The sequence below is a fragment of the Rattus norvegicus genome, chromosome 3 (assembly GCF_021556685.1).
Source record: "Rattus norvegicus strain SHRSP/BbbUtx chromosome 3, alternate assembly SHRSP_T2T, whole genome shotgun sequence".
Taxonomy (NCBI): Eukaryota; Metazoa; Chordata; class Mammalia; order Rodentia; family Muridae; genus Rattus; species Rattus norvegicus.
The window spans coordinates 28607326-28624961 of NC_141536.1; the positions used below are offsets into that span (position 1 = coordinate 28607326).

The 17636-nt window shown below is 41.5% G+C and overlaps 1 long non-coding RNA gene across 10 annotated transcripts in view; it reads left to right on the plus strand.

Moving 5' to 3' along the window:
• Window positions 1-15089, plus strand: part of LOC147995453 (uncharacterized) — a 51176-nt gene extending 36087 nt beyond the window's left edge. The window contains exons 2-8 of one of the 10 annotated variants that reach the window (XR_015684313.1): window positions 4037-4354; window positions 4976-5277; window positions 5945-6137; window positions 6667-6801; window positions 7399-7629; window positions 8937-9007; window positions 14202-14966. This is a non-coding gene — a long non-coding RNA (uncharacterized LOC147995453). Of the gene's footprint in view, window positions 1-4036; window positions 4355-4975; window positions 5278-5944; window positions 6138-6666; window positions 6802-7398; window positions 7630-8936; window positions 9057-14201 lie in introns of those variants that run through there. The other 9 variants (XR_015684316.1, XR_015684314.1, XR_015684318.1 and 6 more) reach the window with 9 other exon arrangements.
• Window positions 15090-17636: the final 2547 nt, after the last annotated feature.

Sequence of the window (17636 nt, forward strand, 5' to 3'; positions counted from 1 at the left end):
CCCGGTATATATTACTTATAGGTAATTATTATTAATAAAAATGTTGGTATTATTCAAAACTCTAAATTCACATCGGCTTTCAAGGGTTTTGTTACACTTAATCCAATAAGATACACGGGCTATGGGGGTAAATCTTAAAAGCAAATGATCATCTAGAAATGATTAGAGTATGCCCGGCATGGTGACATACGCCTTCAATCCCAGGACTTTGGAGACAGAAGTAAGTGGGCTTTCTGACTTCAAGGCCAGCCTGCTCTACATTGTTAGTTCCAGGACAACCAAGACTACATAGAGAGACCCTGTTTCAAACAAAACAAAATGACAACAAAAGAGTGATTAGAGTATATACACAGAGGAAAAGTTTTAAGAGTTTTTAATTAATATACCATGTCCATTAGTTCCTTGTGCTGTGCTATCCTGCACACTTACATGAATAGAAGTTCTCCGCTTTTACCCTTGGTGGGTTCGGTCCGTGTAGTGGCTACAGGGTTGCGAACTAGTTTCTCCTGCCTCTCATTCTCCCCTACATCTCATTCAGTCCCCTGGCAAACGTTAGTCTCTTGCCTGTGTGTGAAACAGGCATAGATTTGCTCAGTGTGTTTCAGAATGTAACCATCATTCAGTGTGTTTCAGAAAAGGACTGTGACCATCATTCATGCAAAAATAATCATTTTGTAACATAGCTTTGAAAAAAAGTGTGGGAAATTACGATAGAATGCTGAAAATTGTTTTAAATATTATTAACGTTTATTAATGTTTTTTATAAAAAATAGGTTTTTGAAATGACATTTCAGACATGTATATAATATAATGAGTCCCCCACTGCCATAGACTAACTCCCTCTCTCACTGTTCCCTTGCCTCTTCTTTAACCCCTCTTTATCCTGCTACGTGTCTCCACTGTTTCCTTTCTCGCCCTTCATTATTGTTGTTACACGTATGCATACACATATAAACACAACCTGGTGAGACCATTCAGTCTTGCTTGTATGTTTTTAGGACTGATCAATTGGTACTGGATGACCAATATGAGACTCCTATCAGGGGAAGACCAATTCCTCCTCTCTAAGCAGCCATTGATTGCCTGTAGTTCTTCATTTAGCGGTGAGACCTTGTGAGAATTTGCTCGTTCAAATTGGCATGTCAACTGTCAACTTGGTTCAGGTCTTCTCTAGGTTATATTATTGTAGGGACTTCATGGAAGCGGCTACCCCGGCCTGTAGCAAAGACACTATTTTGCAGCAGAACTGGTCTGGGTCAAAGATGAAGTCAAGAAAAAAACAAAATTTTCAAAGTAGAAATTAGTCAGCCCCAAAGACAGTGAGTTTGGTAAGATATTGTTGATGTGCTGTGATGGAAATAATGAAACCACTGAAAACTAGACTGGTTTGGGGTCAAGTATTTTTGTCTTAATGAGCCTCAAGATTTTTTCTTTCTTTTTTTTTTTTTTCTTTTTGGGTCGCTGACTACTTAGCGAACTCATAGGTTTTTTACCCAGTAGCAATGTGTGTTGTTACAACCTTATGGCAGAGCACCTGGAAAGGGTGGTATTCTTGTAGTTTCACTGTCGAATCTCTCAGAGGAGAAGTGAAATTCTGTAGTCTGGGTTTCATGAGTCCCCTTGGTTTTCATCTGTGTTTGCACGTGGAATCTCTCCCATGTCAGGTTATGTGTTAGTCCGTTTGGAATTGAAGCTTTTATAATTTCTAGGCAAGGTGTTCACTGAGCATTCAGCTCTGATCCATAGCATCCTCTCGATGGCTCAGGGAGAGGAGGCGAAAGGGATGTATGAGCCAGACAGGGAGAAAGGCTACAGAATAAATACTGTCTGTTGGGCATAATACAAGCATTGCAAGCATGATCTCACAGCAGCTATGGGTGCCTGGATGGAACATGCAGAATCCTGGGCCTATCTGTTAAGTGTTTATCACGAGTCAGGTGGAGACCCACTGGACTACATCCCACTCTGATGGATTTCTGGTTCCTGGTGGATTCTTGGGGAAAGGGTACTTGTGTACCAACAAGTAAGCCCACCAAGCTCCAGCGGTAGGATTGGGTACCTGTACCCGCCATGGCAATGAACTGGACTGGAAGAGCCATTCTAATGGTACAATTGAATTACCTCACAGCCAGGTATCATTCGGAATCTCTTTTGTGATTCGGTGAGACAACCTAGGGCCTTGTACACACTATGAACATGTTCTATGATCGGGCTGTGTTTCTACTATTAATTCATCATCTAGAGTAATGAGGTTTACAATTAAATTCAGAAACAGAAAGGTGCTGAGGCAGAAAACCCTAATGACAGTAAGAAAACCATTGAAGTACACACACACACACACACACACACACACACACACACACACACACAGACACGCACGCGCGCAACTGGAAGACATTATGGAATTTTTCATTGAGAGTTTTAAAAGACATGGTTAGGGTCTAAGCGGCACCAATCCTGATGACCTGTGTCAGAGCCTCCTCTGGACCTGCATGACGGCAGAATAAACTCCCTCAGGTTGTCTTTTGACCTCCTAACTCTGTATGTGCAGTCACACGCCCCAGTAAACGTAATGAAATTTAAAAGCGGTTATAAGAGGCAAAAGTTCACGTCAGTGTTACGGTTTTGTTGAGTGGGTACCAGTTGAGAGTTCTTAGACCTTTCGAAGCTGTGCTTGAGGACCTTAATGCCACTACAGTGCAAGGCAAAATTCATACAGAATTCATACTGAAATTGGGGCTATGATACTACAGAGCTCTCGTAACCTTTTTATTTGACTGAATATATTTAAGAGTACTCGGTGTCCCGGTTGGAAAACGAACACCACACACGTGGTATAGTTACAGAGAGAGGCGAGGTACTGATAGGCTGGTGGGCTTCTCTACCCAGTTAAAATGTCACGACATGATGATGAAATGTGTTCTCCATATGGCCACCCACTGTCAACATCTTAATAGCCGCCATGTTCTGACATGGCAAGTGAAGTATGGCATATGGGTGGCGTTGCCATGGTGATCATCATGGTAACAGTGGTCACCCAAACTCATGATGGATACGTCCTTCTGTGTGATCTCTTGCAGGTCTTGCCCCCCCCCCCAAATTTGGATACCTGCTTTGCTATTAAGGGGCCTAATGTATGTATTTTATGCCTTAGGGTTGTTCAACGGTTGGCATTAGCGTGCTTCATGTACATTTCATATTAAGTAGGATTTTATATGCCAATCTGGGAATTTAATGATCAATTATAAACTTGTTTCCCTGCTAAAATATATTTGAGTCCAAATCAAATAAAGTAAGAAATTTGAGGAAATGACCCTTTTAAAGAAGGAAATTGTTTCGATTTGCTCTTGTAACTTTACATCAGTACATAATAAAGTATTTTAGTGTGTCTTTGGAGTGAGAGCTATACCTTAATTTTAATAATGAAGTAAAAATAACTGGGGTAGCTAAAACTAAGCAGTATAACATACATGAAGGTTTTTAATGTGTGTTGTTGCATTAATTAAAAACAAAATTTCTATATAGTCATTTGACCTTAAAAACGTATGGCAAGAGTTTTAAATTTTCAACTGTATTTCATAATGATGTTTTTCTCACCTTAATTATTAACATGATGTTTTATTTCTGTAAATGTATGTTTTTACCTACTCTAGGTTTGTGCTGAGTGGTGGAGACAGCTGACTTAGAATTTATAATGTTTCAAGTAATCTACAAATTAGTTGGTCCAAGCACAGATAATTAACTGCAGATGCTTAGATGCTAAAATTGGTCAAGTTGCGATTGGCTGTAGACAAATGTGGCGAGGAGTGCAGAATTACAGTGACCTGTTTAGCTAAACATGAACCCATCCCTGGGGAGGCTTTCCGTTTTTAAGGGCAACCAATGGTGGGGAATAGAAAGAGAATTTCATTTCGTCATTAGTTTTGACATACTGGTACATGAGGGAAAATCAGGTGGACATTTCTCTACGAGTCTCTCCTCACTCATTATTTGAATTGATAACTAACCTAAGATCTGTTTCTTTTTTCTTTCCTAGAGGACCCCCACCCCAGCAAGCTTGGTTGAGAAGACAGCCTACTTGCTAGAGGGGTCTATTCCTAAACTCTACTGTCCTCGACTAGGGCCATAGCTAATTCGACTAGCTAAATCGATGAGTCTCTGCAACTCTGCTTTGGGACGATCAACTATATGGAAAGGGTCCAGGAAACAGTCAAAGAAGTGTTATCTGAGAACCTATCATGCTCACAGAGAGCTGCAAGAAAAGTACAGCAACTTCAATAGTTCCAAACAACTAAGTGTTTTCTATAAAGCAAGCTATGAATCATCTCCTTTAATTCTCTCGAGGTTTTATAAGGTAAGCCTTGGAATTAAGGCCACTTTTTCCAATTAGGAAAATCCATAGATTTTCTAAGTTTAAGCCTGTTCTCTAAGCTTATGCAGGAGGCCAGAGAGACCTGAAATTTACCCAAAGATTGTCAACATGGATACGTCCATTATTGCGCTAGTACTCGCTACATATAATGGCTGTGCATTCCTACCATTCTCTGGGTGACCAGAGTACTCAGTCTTGTCCTATAGTTATGTGCGAATTAAAAACAAGTTATTAAATAATTCCCCTTTCTAGGTTCTCTCACCTACCCCCTTCCCCTGCTCCATACCCCTCTCCCTCCCTTCCCCCACCCTCCCTCCATATCTCTCTTAGATTAGAAGCAAAGGCCACGGTTGGATCCCGTAGGATGAAGCACGGAGGCTGATGATGCCTCGGTTGCAAGCTCTACATTCTTTAGCTGAGCTGCCAGAATAACACTGGTTAGACAGCCCCAAGGATACCTGAGAGGACTACCTAGAAGCTTCGTCACAGATGACTGTACTGTGTGTCTGAATGTACAAGTCTTGTTTTTTTTTCTTTTTCTATTATTATGTGATATTTCATGTTGACTTGTCAAACTGAAAAATGCCCATATTGATTTTGCAGAAAGCCTCACGTGTGAAATAAATGCACTCAAAGACGCTTCACAAGTAGCACTTTGGAGCTTCAGATGTGAAATGGCTCATTCCTCAATCTGTAATAGACCCTTCTGCGAAGCTCTTCAATCAAACCTGAGAAGAAGTCACGGTTAAACTGGACGGAGACTGGTGCTCTCTACAGGGCGATTCGAGTGAACTCGCTGGCTGAGAAAGGAACCTAGGGTGTTTGCCATGTGCTTTCCCCCCCTTATCATAGGAAAACTGTCAATCACCGTGTGACTTTATGAGCTCTATGTGCCCAGTGCCTGGGTACATGACAAGATGTGTGTGGGGAGTGTCTGTGCACCTTTGATTGCTTCCCATTTATTATTTTTCTGATAAGATTACTTCCAGGTTATTTTTAAGGTTTGTAGTAGGTACCATCCACGGAATAATTAACTCTATTGTCACAATGCTAAACTGACATGTGTCTCCCTTATAAAAAACAAAACACAAAAATACAAAACAAAACAAAACAAAAATCCTTTTTGAAAGTTAGTAACAGCAGACAGAATTGGCATAGTTTGTTAATCAATGATCTAGGTAGATACATTTTTTTTTTTAAATCCAGTATCAGTAATGACTCTGAATTCATTCACTTTCAATTTAAAGCAGTAAGGACTAAGCTATCCTTGGTAAAGGGAACATCATTCTTCTGAAATAGGTTTTTATATTACACTTCAAATATTTTTAAATTGATTTTTATTGATGTGCACATGTGTGTGCATCTGTGTTGTGTGCATATCACACATATGTGAGTGTAGTTGATGGCTAGAAGAGGGTGTTGGAGCCCATGCTGTGGAGTTAGCAGCCTGACGTGTTGCTGGGAATTGAACTTGGGTCTTCTGGGAAAGCAGCCAGTGCCCCTAATCAATGAGTCATCACCTCTCTAGCCCTCACCATTTTACATTTTTTTTTTTTGGTGTCACATTTCTAGCTGGAAGATTAGGGGTTAACTTCAAAACAAAACAGAAACAAAATGAACAACAACAACAACAACAGCAGCAGCAGCAGCAGCAGCAACAACAGCAACAAACCCTCCAGAATTTTCAATGTTCCATTTGACCTGGAGGAATAGAGAGAATCCTGACATTGAGGTCATGAAACTGTGCTTTGGAATTTCTGCCCAGGTATGGAGTGTGTTTGCCAAAAGTTTCTGACGCTTAAGCTGCTATGAAATGATTGCTATCCCCTAAGTATGTCATAGCTTTCCTAAGCCACGGAGACAGAGTTGTTTGTAAAGCTGCACTATTAGTATAATCTTAAGAGCGTATTAATTGCCCAGGAGGTTCGTGTATTTGTTCTGTACATGTGATTAAAGATCACAGCAGCTTCTGCAGCGTCGCTGTAGAGAGGGAGAAAATGACTACTGTAACGCTCGCCACTCTCAAGTTTCCTCTACTGCAATGCCCTTACACCTTTCCTTTCGCGGGCGTTTTGTAGCATCCTAAACAGAAGGATATTGCAGGGAGCTGATTCCGCTTTGATCCTTGTGCCTGTTGTCAAAGCGCTTGGGATTGAAGAGACTGTTGGCTACAATTGACTGTGACAATTAGGAGATGTTCAGAGCCCTAGAGTGGAGCACTTAAAGGGTAATTTACATGTCAGTTTGTCGAATAAAAAAAAAGATATTCAGCTAAGATTTTTCTCCCCCCTCAGAGCCTTGTAAACTGCAATTTGTACGCTGGTAAGAAAAACCTGGCAGAGGAGTTAGGATGCCATTACCATTTGAAAAGAGGCAATCATAAGGCGCTTCTGAGCCCTTTGTCCACTGAAAATGCTGATTTGCAGGCGGTGAGTGAAAAAGTGGAACCGCCACTGAATAAAACCTTGAGCTAGGTAACTACCCTCTACCCCAACACTTGGTGGCTTTTTAGCATCGGTTAAAGGTGCTCTTTAAAAAAAAATGTATCTTAAATCCCACGTTTCCTATCATCACAACATTGTTATTGAGCACGAATGTTTCCTTCCAACCCGGGAAGAATCAAAGCAGACCCTGAGAGGTAAGTGGGACGCAAGCCAAGTCAGTGGCAATCAGACCAAAGCCCTCAGTTGCCCCACATTTCCCTGTACCATCTCAGCTTCCCAGTAGCGCCTTCGTTCAGTGCGCTGTGCTCTTAGGCCTTTCCTGCCTTTATTTACTTCTCAGGCTTAACAATGAGAACCATCCTTCAAATGTTCTTGCTACCAGCCGGATCACCTCCATGGCCCATCCCAGTCTATTGACGCATCAGTGCGCGTCAGTGCGTGCAAGTTGAGTAACCAGAAAGTTCACCAGTAAAGCCACGCTGTACTTACCGATACATTGTCCCTTGTGGAACTATGTAGATCCGGTGCCCCGGTTTAGTACAGAGATATGTATAAACTTGCAATTGCTGGTATGTCTTCCAGGATTTGTATTCCGAGTCAGGGTGAAGGACATTTTTAGAAAAATAACCCACCTGGTTACAGATGCTGTTGTCTTTATCTACAATATCAAAGAATCCTCAGCCCTTCAAAAGCCAGAGTTTCTGACCTTGAAGAGGAATCTGCCCATGACAACTGCACACCTTGGTACTGACATGGATCTGGGTTTTAGAACATCCCTTTCTTTAAAGGATTCACCACCTCATACTTTGGAAGGTGTGGGCCTTTGTTTTCCGATGTCTGAATCCCAAAACTTTTTCTTTTTTCAAAATTGGGTTACTTAAAGGAGTCACCTTTTTACTCTTCGGAGTTTCTGAAAAATCACAGTGAGTGAGGAGATTAGCTGAGGAAGGCTCCTGGGCATGTAGCCCTGCCTCCATGACTGCATTAGGAGAAGCTCTGCTTTTTGATTTCAAACTGGTTGTGTTTTCCTAGCCTACACGTGCACTTTGTGAACAATGGTGCGCAAACAAGAGTACAAAGGATGAACAAATGTATCAGTTATTAGGTGTAGAGAGGATAGTGAAACAGTCAGAGAAAGTCTGGGCTTCCTTAGCATGTGCCTTAGGAGCAAGCCGCCCTAAATCTGTGTCAAGAGTCACGCACAGCAGGAGGTGTTCATCTCCCAGGTAATGGGGAAGTGAGCAGATGAACCACCCTCATATTGATTTAAGCATTTTGTCCCAGCCAGTCACAATTAACTTTGATTTGTTTTTACTTTCCTCTTATGGCTTTGCATTTAAAAATGCTCTCCAGAGCACTAATTGTATAAAATCCTGGTTAACCCGCGCCTCTGTGATTCAGAGGAGTAGCCAGTGAATGAATGGGAAGGCAGGGTTACTCACCATCCTGAGAACGAGACTAGGAGGACATTCCTACTTGTCTGAGACTGGTTAGGAAGGGAACTTTACATGAATGATGCTGTACGTGCCTCCTGGATGTGCCTTTTCTTCAAGGAATTCCGCAGAGCTCCTCCCTCTGGGACTTAACAGCCAATTTTAATTTTATTTACAAGAGAATCTTTAGGTGAATAATATGAAAACGTTTTTAAAGCACGCTTACTTGACACTGAGGTAAATGGGATCCCTTTGAAAGCTCATTTGGAAATATTTGAAATGACATTTTCTTTTCACCCTGGTTCTGTTTTTATACTATACAAATTGCCATGTTGTGACAAAATAAATTATTGGAATGCTTTGGAAAGTTTGTAGAAACCTGCCTAAGGAAACAATGTGTACATTTTTATGGTTAATTCACTTGTCGGTGTTCTGAAATTCTGCTGTTAGTGAAGAGTCCTAGGACTTTTGGCAGAATATTTACTGTCCTGTTTTAGAGAGCAGCTCTTTCTCTCCACTTTTTGAAAGCTACACTTGGGTTGCCAGATGTGATGGAAAATAAAATAATGTGAATAACATGTCACTGCTTTGTACTTCCTTGTAATTAACAAATAGTATTTCGGTATGAGCATGTCTCAAGTACTCAATTTTAACTTTTTTTTTTTTTTTTTGGTCCCTTAACCCTAGGTGGCACTCCGATTGGATAGAAGTTTGAGCCAAAAGTTGGATGCATAATTCAACTATTTATAAACATATTTGTAGGTAATTTTACTTTTTATTGTCAGATTAAATAAACCAACAAGCTTACTTTCAACTAGACTCTGAGACGCCTCAGTGTTGAGCTTCATTTCGCCCGTCAGGGTTTCCCAGGTCAGGTTGGGGGTTGCTATTTCCCATACACGATGCTGTCTATATAATCTTTCCTAAAACTGAGGCATCTGAGATGCTGGGTGAGCACTGTGGCTTCCCATGTGGTGGTCAGGCTTTGACGGGGTCATTTGCTGCAGTGTGGAGAACGGAATGGCGTTATGGGCATCTACTAGATTTATGAAGTCATGATTTCCCAGTGTGGCAGGTCAGACTCTACATATCATAGCCAAAATTGAAACCTGTGTGATTCTGACCCTGGCAAGATCTTCTGGAAAGGGAGAGAACCTGTTTCCTGGCATTTTATTTTGCTTACAATAGTCCAATACACTTGACAGACCATTGTGCCACAATGTATGGAGAACCAAGTATCTGATTTGTCCTTTTGGGTCACTGTTCATGTTTGCTGGTCTCATCTTCTTGGAATTTTCCACAGCCTCACAGAAAGATCAAGTAAGTTTAGAGCTCACGTCCCCTCTTTTGACTGCGTTGTTCCAGCAGACATTTTCCTAGGAAGCCCAGGCTGAAGTTGGACCTTCTCATCCCTAGAGAACTTTTTGAATCTCTATTTTCCTGCCCGATAGCCTTCTCTGACTGGCAGAAGTTTGCTCAACACTCCCTCAGCCATGGAAGTGTGACGGGAGATAATTCCCAACATGAACACAGTGCAGCCACAGAGTGATAGGCGCCTGGGGATAATTATTCCAGCCAGGTGTCCTTTGCACAGGCAGTTCCGAGAGGCACCCACAGGCTGCTTAGAGGTCCTGTTTTCACCAGATGGGATTCTATGAATCCTTTTGTACTCCCCCCCATTCCTATTTCTGGGCAGAACAAACATGCTTCCAAGCCCTGGTCTTACTTAGGCCTTTCTTTCAGGGATGCTCCTCTCCCTCCCGCAGGCACTAAGCACTCTTCTCACTCCGGCTAGGTAATTGGTTCTTTTTTTTTTTTTTTTTTTTTTTTATTAACTTGAGTATTTCTTATATACATTTCGAGTGTTATTCCCTTTCCCGGTTTCCGGGCAAACATCCCCCTCCCCCCTCCCCTTCCTTATGGGTGTTCCCCTCCCAACCCTCCCCCCATTGCCGCCCTCCCCCCATAGACTAGTTCACTGGGGGTTCAGTCTTAGCAGGACCCAGGGCTTCCCCTTCCACTGGTGCTCTTACTAGGATATTCATTGCTACCTATGGGGTCAGAGTCCAGGGTCAGTCCATGTATAGTCTTTAGGTAGTGGCTTAGTCCCTGGAAGCTCTGGTTGCTTGGCATTGTTGTACTTTTGGGGTCTCGAGCCCCTTCAAGCTCTTCCAGTTCTTTCTCTGATTCCTTCAATAGGGGACCTATTCTCAGTTCAGTGGTTTGCTGCTGGCATTCGCCTCTATATTTGCTGTATTCTGGCTGTGTCTCTCAGGAGCGATCTACATCCGGCTCCTGTCGGTCTGCACTTCTTTGCTTCATCCATCTTGTCTAATTGGGTGGCTGTATATGTATGGGCCACATGTGGGGCAGGCTCTGAATGGGTGTTCCTTCAGTCTCTGTTTTAATCTTTGCCTCTCCCTTCCCTGCCAAGGGTATTCTTTTTCCTCATTTAAAGAAGGAGTGAAGCATTCACATTTTGATCATCCGTCTTGAGTTTCGTTTGTTCTAGGGATCTAGGGTAATTCAAGCATTTGGGCTAATAGCCACTTATCAATGAGTGCATACCATGTATGTCTTTCTGTGATTGGGTTAGCTCACTCAGGATGATATTTTCCAGTTCCAACCATTTGCCTACGAATTTCATAAACTCGTTGTTTTTGATAGCTGAGTAATATTCCATTGTATAGATGTACCACATTTTCTGTATCCATTCCTCTGTTGAAGGGCATCTGGGTTCTTTCCATTTTCTGGCTATTATAAATAAGGCTGCGATGAACATAGTGGAGCACGTGTCTCTTTTATATGTTGAGGCATCTTTTGGGTATATGCCCAAGAGAGGTATAGCTGGATCCTCAGGCAGTTCAATGTCCAATTTTCTGAGGAACAAAATTCAACACTCCTTCATGATAAAAGTCCTGGAAAGAATAGGAATTCAAGGCCCATACCTAAACATAGTAAAAGCCATATACAGCAAACCAGTTGCTAACATTAAACTAAATGGAGAGAAACTTGAAGCAATCCCACTAAAATCAGGGACTAGACAAGGCTGCCCACTCTCTCCCTACTTATTCAATATAGTTCTTGAAGTTCTAGCCAGAGCAATCAGACAACAAAAGGAGATCAAAGGGATACAGATCGGAAAAGAAGAGGTCAAAATATCACTATTTGCAGATGACATGATAGTATATTTAAGTGATCCCAAAAGTTCCACCAGAGAACTACTAAAGCTGATAAACAACTTCAGCAAAGTGGCTGGGTATAAAATTAACTCAAATAAATCAGTTGCCTTCCTCTATACAAAAGAGAAACAAGCCGAGAAAGAAATTAGGGAAACGACACCCTTCATAATAGACCCAAATAATATAAAGTACCTCGGTGTGACTTTAACCAAGCAAGTAAAAGATCTGTACAATAAGAACTTCAAGACACTGAGGAAAGAAATTGAAGAAGACCTCAGAAGATGGAAAGATCTCCCATGCTCATGGATTGGCAGGATTAATATAGTAAAAATGGCCATTTTACCAAAAGCAATCTACAGATTCAATGCAATCCCCATCAAAATACCAATCCAATTCTTCAAAGAGTTAGACAGAACAATTTGCAAATTCATCTGGAATAACAAAAAACCCAGGATAGCTAAAGCTATCCTCAACAATAAAAGGACTTCAGGGGGAATCACTATCCCTGAACTCAAGCAGTATTACAGAGCAATAGTGATAAAAACTGCATGGTATTGGTACAGAGACAGACAGATAGACCAATGGAATAGAATTGAAGACCCAGAAATGAACCCACACACCTATGGTCACTTGATTTTTGACAAAGGAGCCAAAACCATCCAATGGAAAAAAGATAGCATTTTCAGCAAATGGTGCTGGTTCAACTGGAGGTCAACATGTAGAAGAATGCAGATCGATCCATGCTTATCACCCTGTACAAAGCTTAAGTCCAAGTGGATCAAGGACCTCCACATCAAACCAGACACACTCAAACTAATAGAAGAAAAACTAGGGAAGCATCTGGAACACATGGGCACTGGAAAAAATTTCCTGAACAAAACACCAATGGCTTATGCTCTAAGATCAAGAATCGACAAATGGGATCTCATAAAACTGCAAAGCTTCTGTAAGGCAAAGGACACTGTGGTTAGGACAAAACGGCAACCAACAGATTGGGAAAAGATCTTTACCAATCCTACAACAGATAGAGGCCTTATATCCAAAATATACAAAGAACTCAAGAAGTTAGACCACAGGGAAACAAATAACCCTATTAAAAAATGGGGTTCAGAGCTAAACAAAGAATTCACAGCTGAGGAATGCCGAATGGCTGAGAAACACCTAAAGAAATGTTCAACATCTTTAGTCATAAGGGAAATGCAAATCAAAACAACCCTGAGATTTCACCTCACACCAGTGAGAATGGCTAAGATCAAAAACTCAGGGGACAGCAGATGCTGGCGAGGATGTGGAGAAAGAGGAACACTCCTCCATTGTTGGTGGGATTGCAGACTGGTAAAACCATTCTGGTAATTGGTTCTTTGGTCACCCAAGTGTTCTTCTTACTGGAAGAGGAGAGAGCTGCAACTCGGCGTATTACAAAACCCAAGCTGTGTAGGTTAAGGAGCGAATCATACACTGTTTCTCCCGGGTTCTCTTTTGTCGAGAAAACCAGCTATTGGGTGCAACTACATGTGAGGGCATAGACTTAAGTGTGGAGAATGGATAAAATCCCAGATAAGTGTGTATCGATTGAAATGGGCATGGTCTTATCGGGGACCCGATGCCGCACATCCACAAGAGCGGCTAAGCCTTTCCCCGTGAGTGTCATAGTCTGCCTTTGGTCTGAGCGTGAACGTTGATGGTGTATGTATCAGCTTCCTCCTCCAGGATAACTACACACTGAGGCTGCTTCCTGCCAAGTTGGCTGAACCAGCCTCCTTGTTCAACTGTATGCCATAAGCCCATCTCATTATTCGGTTGTATATAATAAACATACCTCCTCGATATAGGTGAGGGTCCAGGTTGTTGTTGAACTCGGTGCCCTCCGTCAGAGCCAGTGCAGCCTACCTGACCACGTTTTTCTGAACACGTGTCCTTTGTATCTGTCCTTTCTTCATCTTTGCTGCCCTCGTCTAGGTGTAGCACTGGAGTCACGTGAAGGGCATCACTGAAGTGCCCTGCTCCCAGTAGTACTTGCCATACTCACCAGAAAAAACAAAAACAAAAACAAAAACAAAAACAATATTAGCAACCGGTCTTCCAGATGAAGTAACAGATCCAGGGAGAATGTAATTTCTGTTCAAGACTGAAAAGTTGGTCCTATTTACTGCGTCATCGTTTACAATATAAAAAATTTAGAAAAATAAACACCGTATCATGTATTATGAATTTATGAAATGAAAAATTTTAAACCATGTGTATATAGTATGTATATGCTATAAAATCTAGCAGCACAGATTTTAAATGAAATTAAAATTTCTTCATAAAATGTCAATAGAAATAACCAACAAGATAACTGGCTGAAGGTGGGGGGGGTAAAGACAAGGAATCAGCTTTCATTAAATAAGGCAAACCTTTTCCTTAAAAGTTCTTCATGTCAATACACAATTAAATAGCAATTGTAACGTATTTGTTCCAGCATGAGATCTGAGTTCCAAAAATCTCTGTTCCTCCCACTCCCCTGACAACCATACCGTTATACATAACTGTACTTCAAATACATTCATGGAATTAAGTAGTTACAGACTGTGGAATATTGACCTCAATAAAATCAATTCTTTAGTGTTCTACTTCTCTCAAAAATTGTTCAAGGCACATTTTAAGATGACTTGTTATCTGAAAAACTAAAATCTTAATAGTGCTTTATATAATTTAAAGATAATTAAAGATATAGTACTTGGAATGTTATGTTTTCAAATATGGTGATGTTTGTTAATTTAAACTACAGGAGACAAATGGCGGCAGGGAGATTCCATCCAATGCTACTACAAAGAAAGAGGGCCTGAATTTTTAAGGTCTGGTTTCCTCTCAAGAAGGTGGAGCAGACACTGACCCATCTTTACCATTTAGCTTGAAGAGGACTGAGAGCCTATGACAATTCTTCCCAGACTCCCTCATCCTGAAAAATGAACACATTTGAAGAATATTACAGCGTTGAACTCTTTGAACTGTCTGCAGCCTTGTCCTGGGATTGATTTTTTGAATTTAGCATTTTAATCCCATTGCATTTTCTGAAGCAGAGCTAGACTCATGCAAGTCTTTCCTGACTTTATATGGATAGAACTTATATTTTGTTCAGGTTACCATTGTCAGTAGGGCAGTAAGTATATAACGTTTTTCTGTAACCTTTGTGACAGTGTTAGGCTTGAGCATGAAGGTTGAGCAGTAGGAATTTCTGTTTGGAGTTTCCATTGGATTTCTTATAGCGGCTATAATAACTGGAGTTCCTCAAGAGTGAAAGAAGCCATACTTGTCTCGCGCTACCACAACTGGAAAACCCAGTCAAAATCAACACACCCAGGTTGAAGTATTTCATGGTCACCGATGGGAGCTCTGTGTCAAACAAACGGGAGCTTTCAGTGCTGGGAGCCTCTGAAAGAAACACCTCATGGGTTTCCATATTGCATGTTGTATGGGCATAGCTGACAGTGGGCTCAATAAAAACGAAAAGACCTTCATAATATGCTTAAATGATTAAAGTCCTCCTCATATGATTTTTTTTTGTTGCATTTTCACTATACAAGAGCCAAATACCTTTGCCTATCGATTACGTTATTCAATTGGCTGAATTTGGATGAAAACTTTAAAATGCAAGCAATAAACAGAATGCTTATTGTATGGTTAGTTTTACACCAATGCTTATCCCATGAACTCTAATTAGGGTTAAGGTTTATAAATTACTGTAGGTACTGTGTAAATAAATACAAACGAGACAAAGGACCCAGAAAAGTAAGACATACGTATATCAGTGCAAGACCAGTGCTAGTAGTGGAAGCAGATCTCATCAGAGAAGGATTTTTAGACCAGAGACAGTGAGTCTGGGCAACCATTCTATTAACACTCTTCCTAAATGTTGAGATTACAAAGATGCCTATTCCCCTCCACCCCTTTCACTGAATTTCTGGTCTAGAGAAGGCTAGATAGGCAGTGAATAATCATACTAATGAATATTCATATACCAATAGAGATGACACGTCTGAAAGATCTACAGTTCCATAAAAAAATCACACGGCAAAGGATTCAGCCCTCGAGAGGGAGTTAGAAAGGACTCTCAGAAGGCAATTCTTCATGCGAAGTCTGCAGGATGAGTTGACGTTATGTAGGCAAAAGTGAGAGGACGATAAACCTGCTCAGGTGGCAGGTATGAAATCCTCTAGTGGGGTGGAACACATGCCTTCAAACTGTGGAGGGGGGAAAGAGAGAGGGAGAGAGAGAGGAAGAAGAAGAAAGAGGAGGAGGAAGGAGGAGGAGGAGGAGAAGGAAGGAGGAGGAAGGACAAGGAGGACAAGGAAGGAGGAGGAGGAAGGAGGAAGAGGAGGAGGGAGGAGGGAGGAGGAGGAAGGAGGGGGAGGAGGGAGGAGGGAAGAGGGAGGAGGAGGGAAGAGAGATGAGAGAGGAGGGAGGAGGAGGGAGGAGAGATGAGAGAGGAGGGAGGAGGGAGGAGGAGGGAGGAGAGAGGAGGGAGGAGGGAGGAGGAGAAGAAGGAGAAGAAGAAGGAGAAGAAGGAGGAGGAGGAGAAGAGGAGGAGGAGGAGGAGGAGGAGAAGAGGAGGAGGAGGAAGAGGAGGAGGAGGATGAAGAGGAGGAGGAGGAGGAAGAGAAGGAGGAGGAAGAGGAGGAAGAGGAAGAGGAGGAGGAAGAGGAGGAGGAGGAAGAGGAGGAGGAAGAGGAGGAGGAGGAAGAGGAGGAAGAAGAGTAGTAAAAGAGTAAAGTGCATTGATGATGTCTGAGAACCAACTAGTTCCAGATCAGCATATGTCCCTGTGGTCCATGCTAAAGATCTGTTCACTGAATCTGTTCATTGGTCAATGATGTTCATCTGTGAACTATTTAGGCTTCTACTGGACATTTGGCAATGTCTGGATTTACTTTGGGCTGTCATTGATGGGATTGAGGATGCTATTGACAGTTCATAGGCAGAGGCACATGAGTGGCTAACCTTTCTCCAGTGCGCAAAACAGCCTTCTACAACAAGGAATTACCTGTCGCAAAATACCACCAGTGCTGATGTTAAGGAATCTTGACATGGACAATGAGATTTCTTGAAAGAATTTTAAGAAAGTGAGAGCAGATGACGGGACCAGAGTTGTAGTTAAATAGCTTGTTGTGGCTGCGGTGGAAGCATGATTTGGAGTGGCAGCCAGAAATGAGTTCGTACAGTTTTCTAGCTGAGGAGGTGAGTGTTGAAGTTGGCTTAGATTACTGTCATGGCAAAGAAAATGATTATTTTTATTGTCAGGAAAAGTATATTCAAAACACACTCATAGAGTGTACAAATAAGGTAAAAAAGTCATGCTGAGTGTGGCCTCATTTGGCACAGGCAAAATTACAAGGTTGTAGACTAACATGGCATCATAGCAGTAATATTTTAGTGTATTTATTATTTACTTTCTTTCATATATTTATGATGAACATGCATTATGTTTTCCAATAAAAATAAAGAAGTTTAATTTTATATTCCAAATTCATCTTCCCCCAAATTCTAGATGATCATGAGGTTGTACACAGTTGCCATATTTTCTGTCAAATATTTTTATAATTCATCGATTATAAAAGTAGAAATCACAGAAAAATGTGGGAGGGGAAACGAAGGTTCCAAGGAGAATATGCAGTTATTAGTATTGATTAGTATTCCCTCTTTTACGTGGGTGGAGATATGAGACCTCTGGGTGTTTCTGTGTGCTTTACTGACCAAATTCTCAATTCTCCCAGAATTTCTTTCTATTCCTACTCACAGAGTGAGTGGTGTGCCATCGTACTCTCTATGCTGAGGGTATGTTTGTCTATCAGCTAAATTTAAGTTGGTTACTAAAGACTTGAGACAAAGACCCACCTAATTACAGAAGCACCTACGTACCCTACTTCACATTGGGTAGTCGGTCACGGAATTATGCAGATCAAACTTTCTTTGTTTTGGGTTACATCATGTACAAATGCAATTAGACTCTAATTCTTAGATGTGTTTGGATGGTAAACAGTTTCACAGTCATGATGTGGCCGAATAGCCCAGAGGTTAGTAGAGTAACTCGGAATGATATATCTGACTCCCACATCCTAAATCTCTCTCTCTCTCTCTCTCTCTTTTTTTTTTTTTTGGTTCTTTTTTTTCCAGAGCTGGGGACCGAACCCAGGGCCTTGCGCTTCCTAGGTAAGCGCTCTACCAC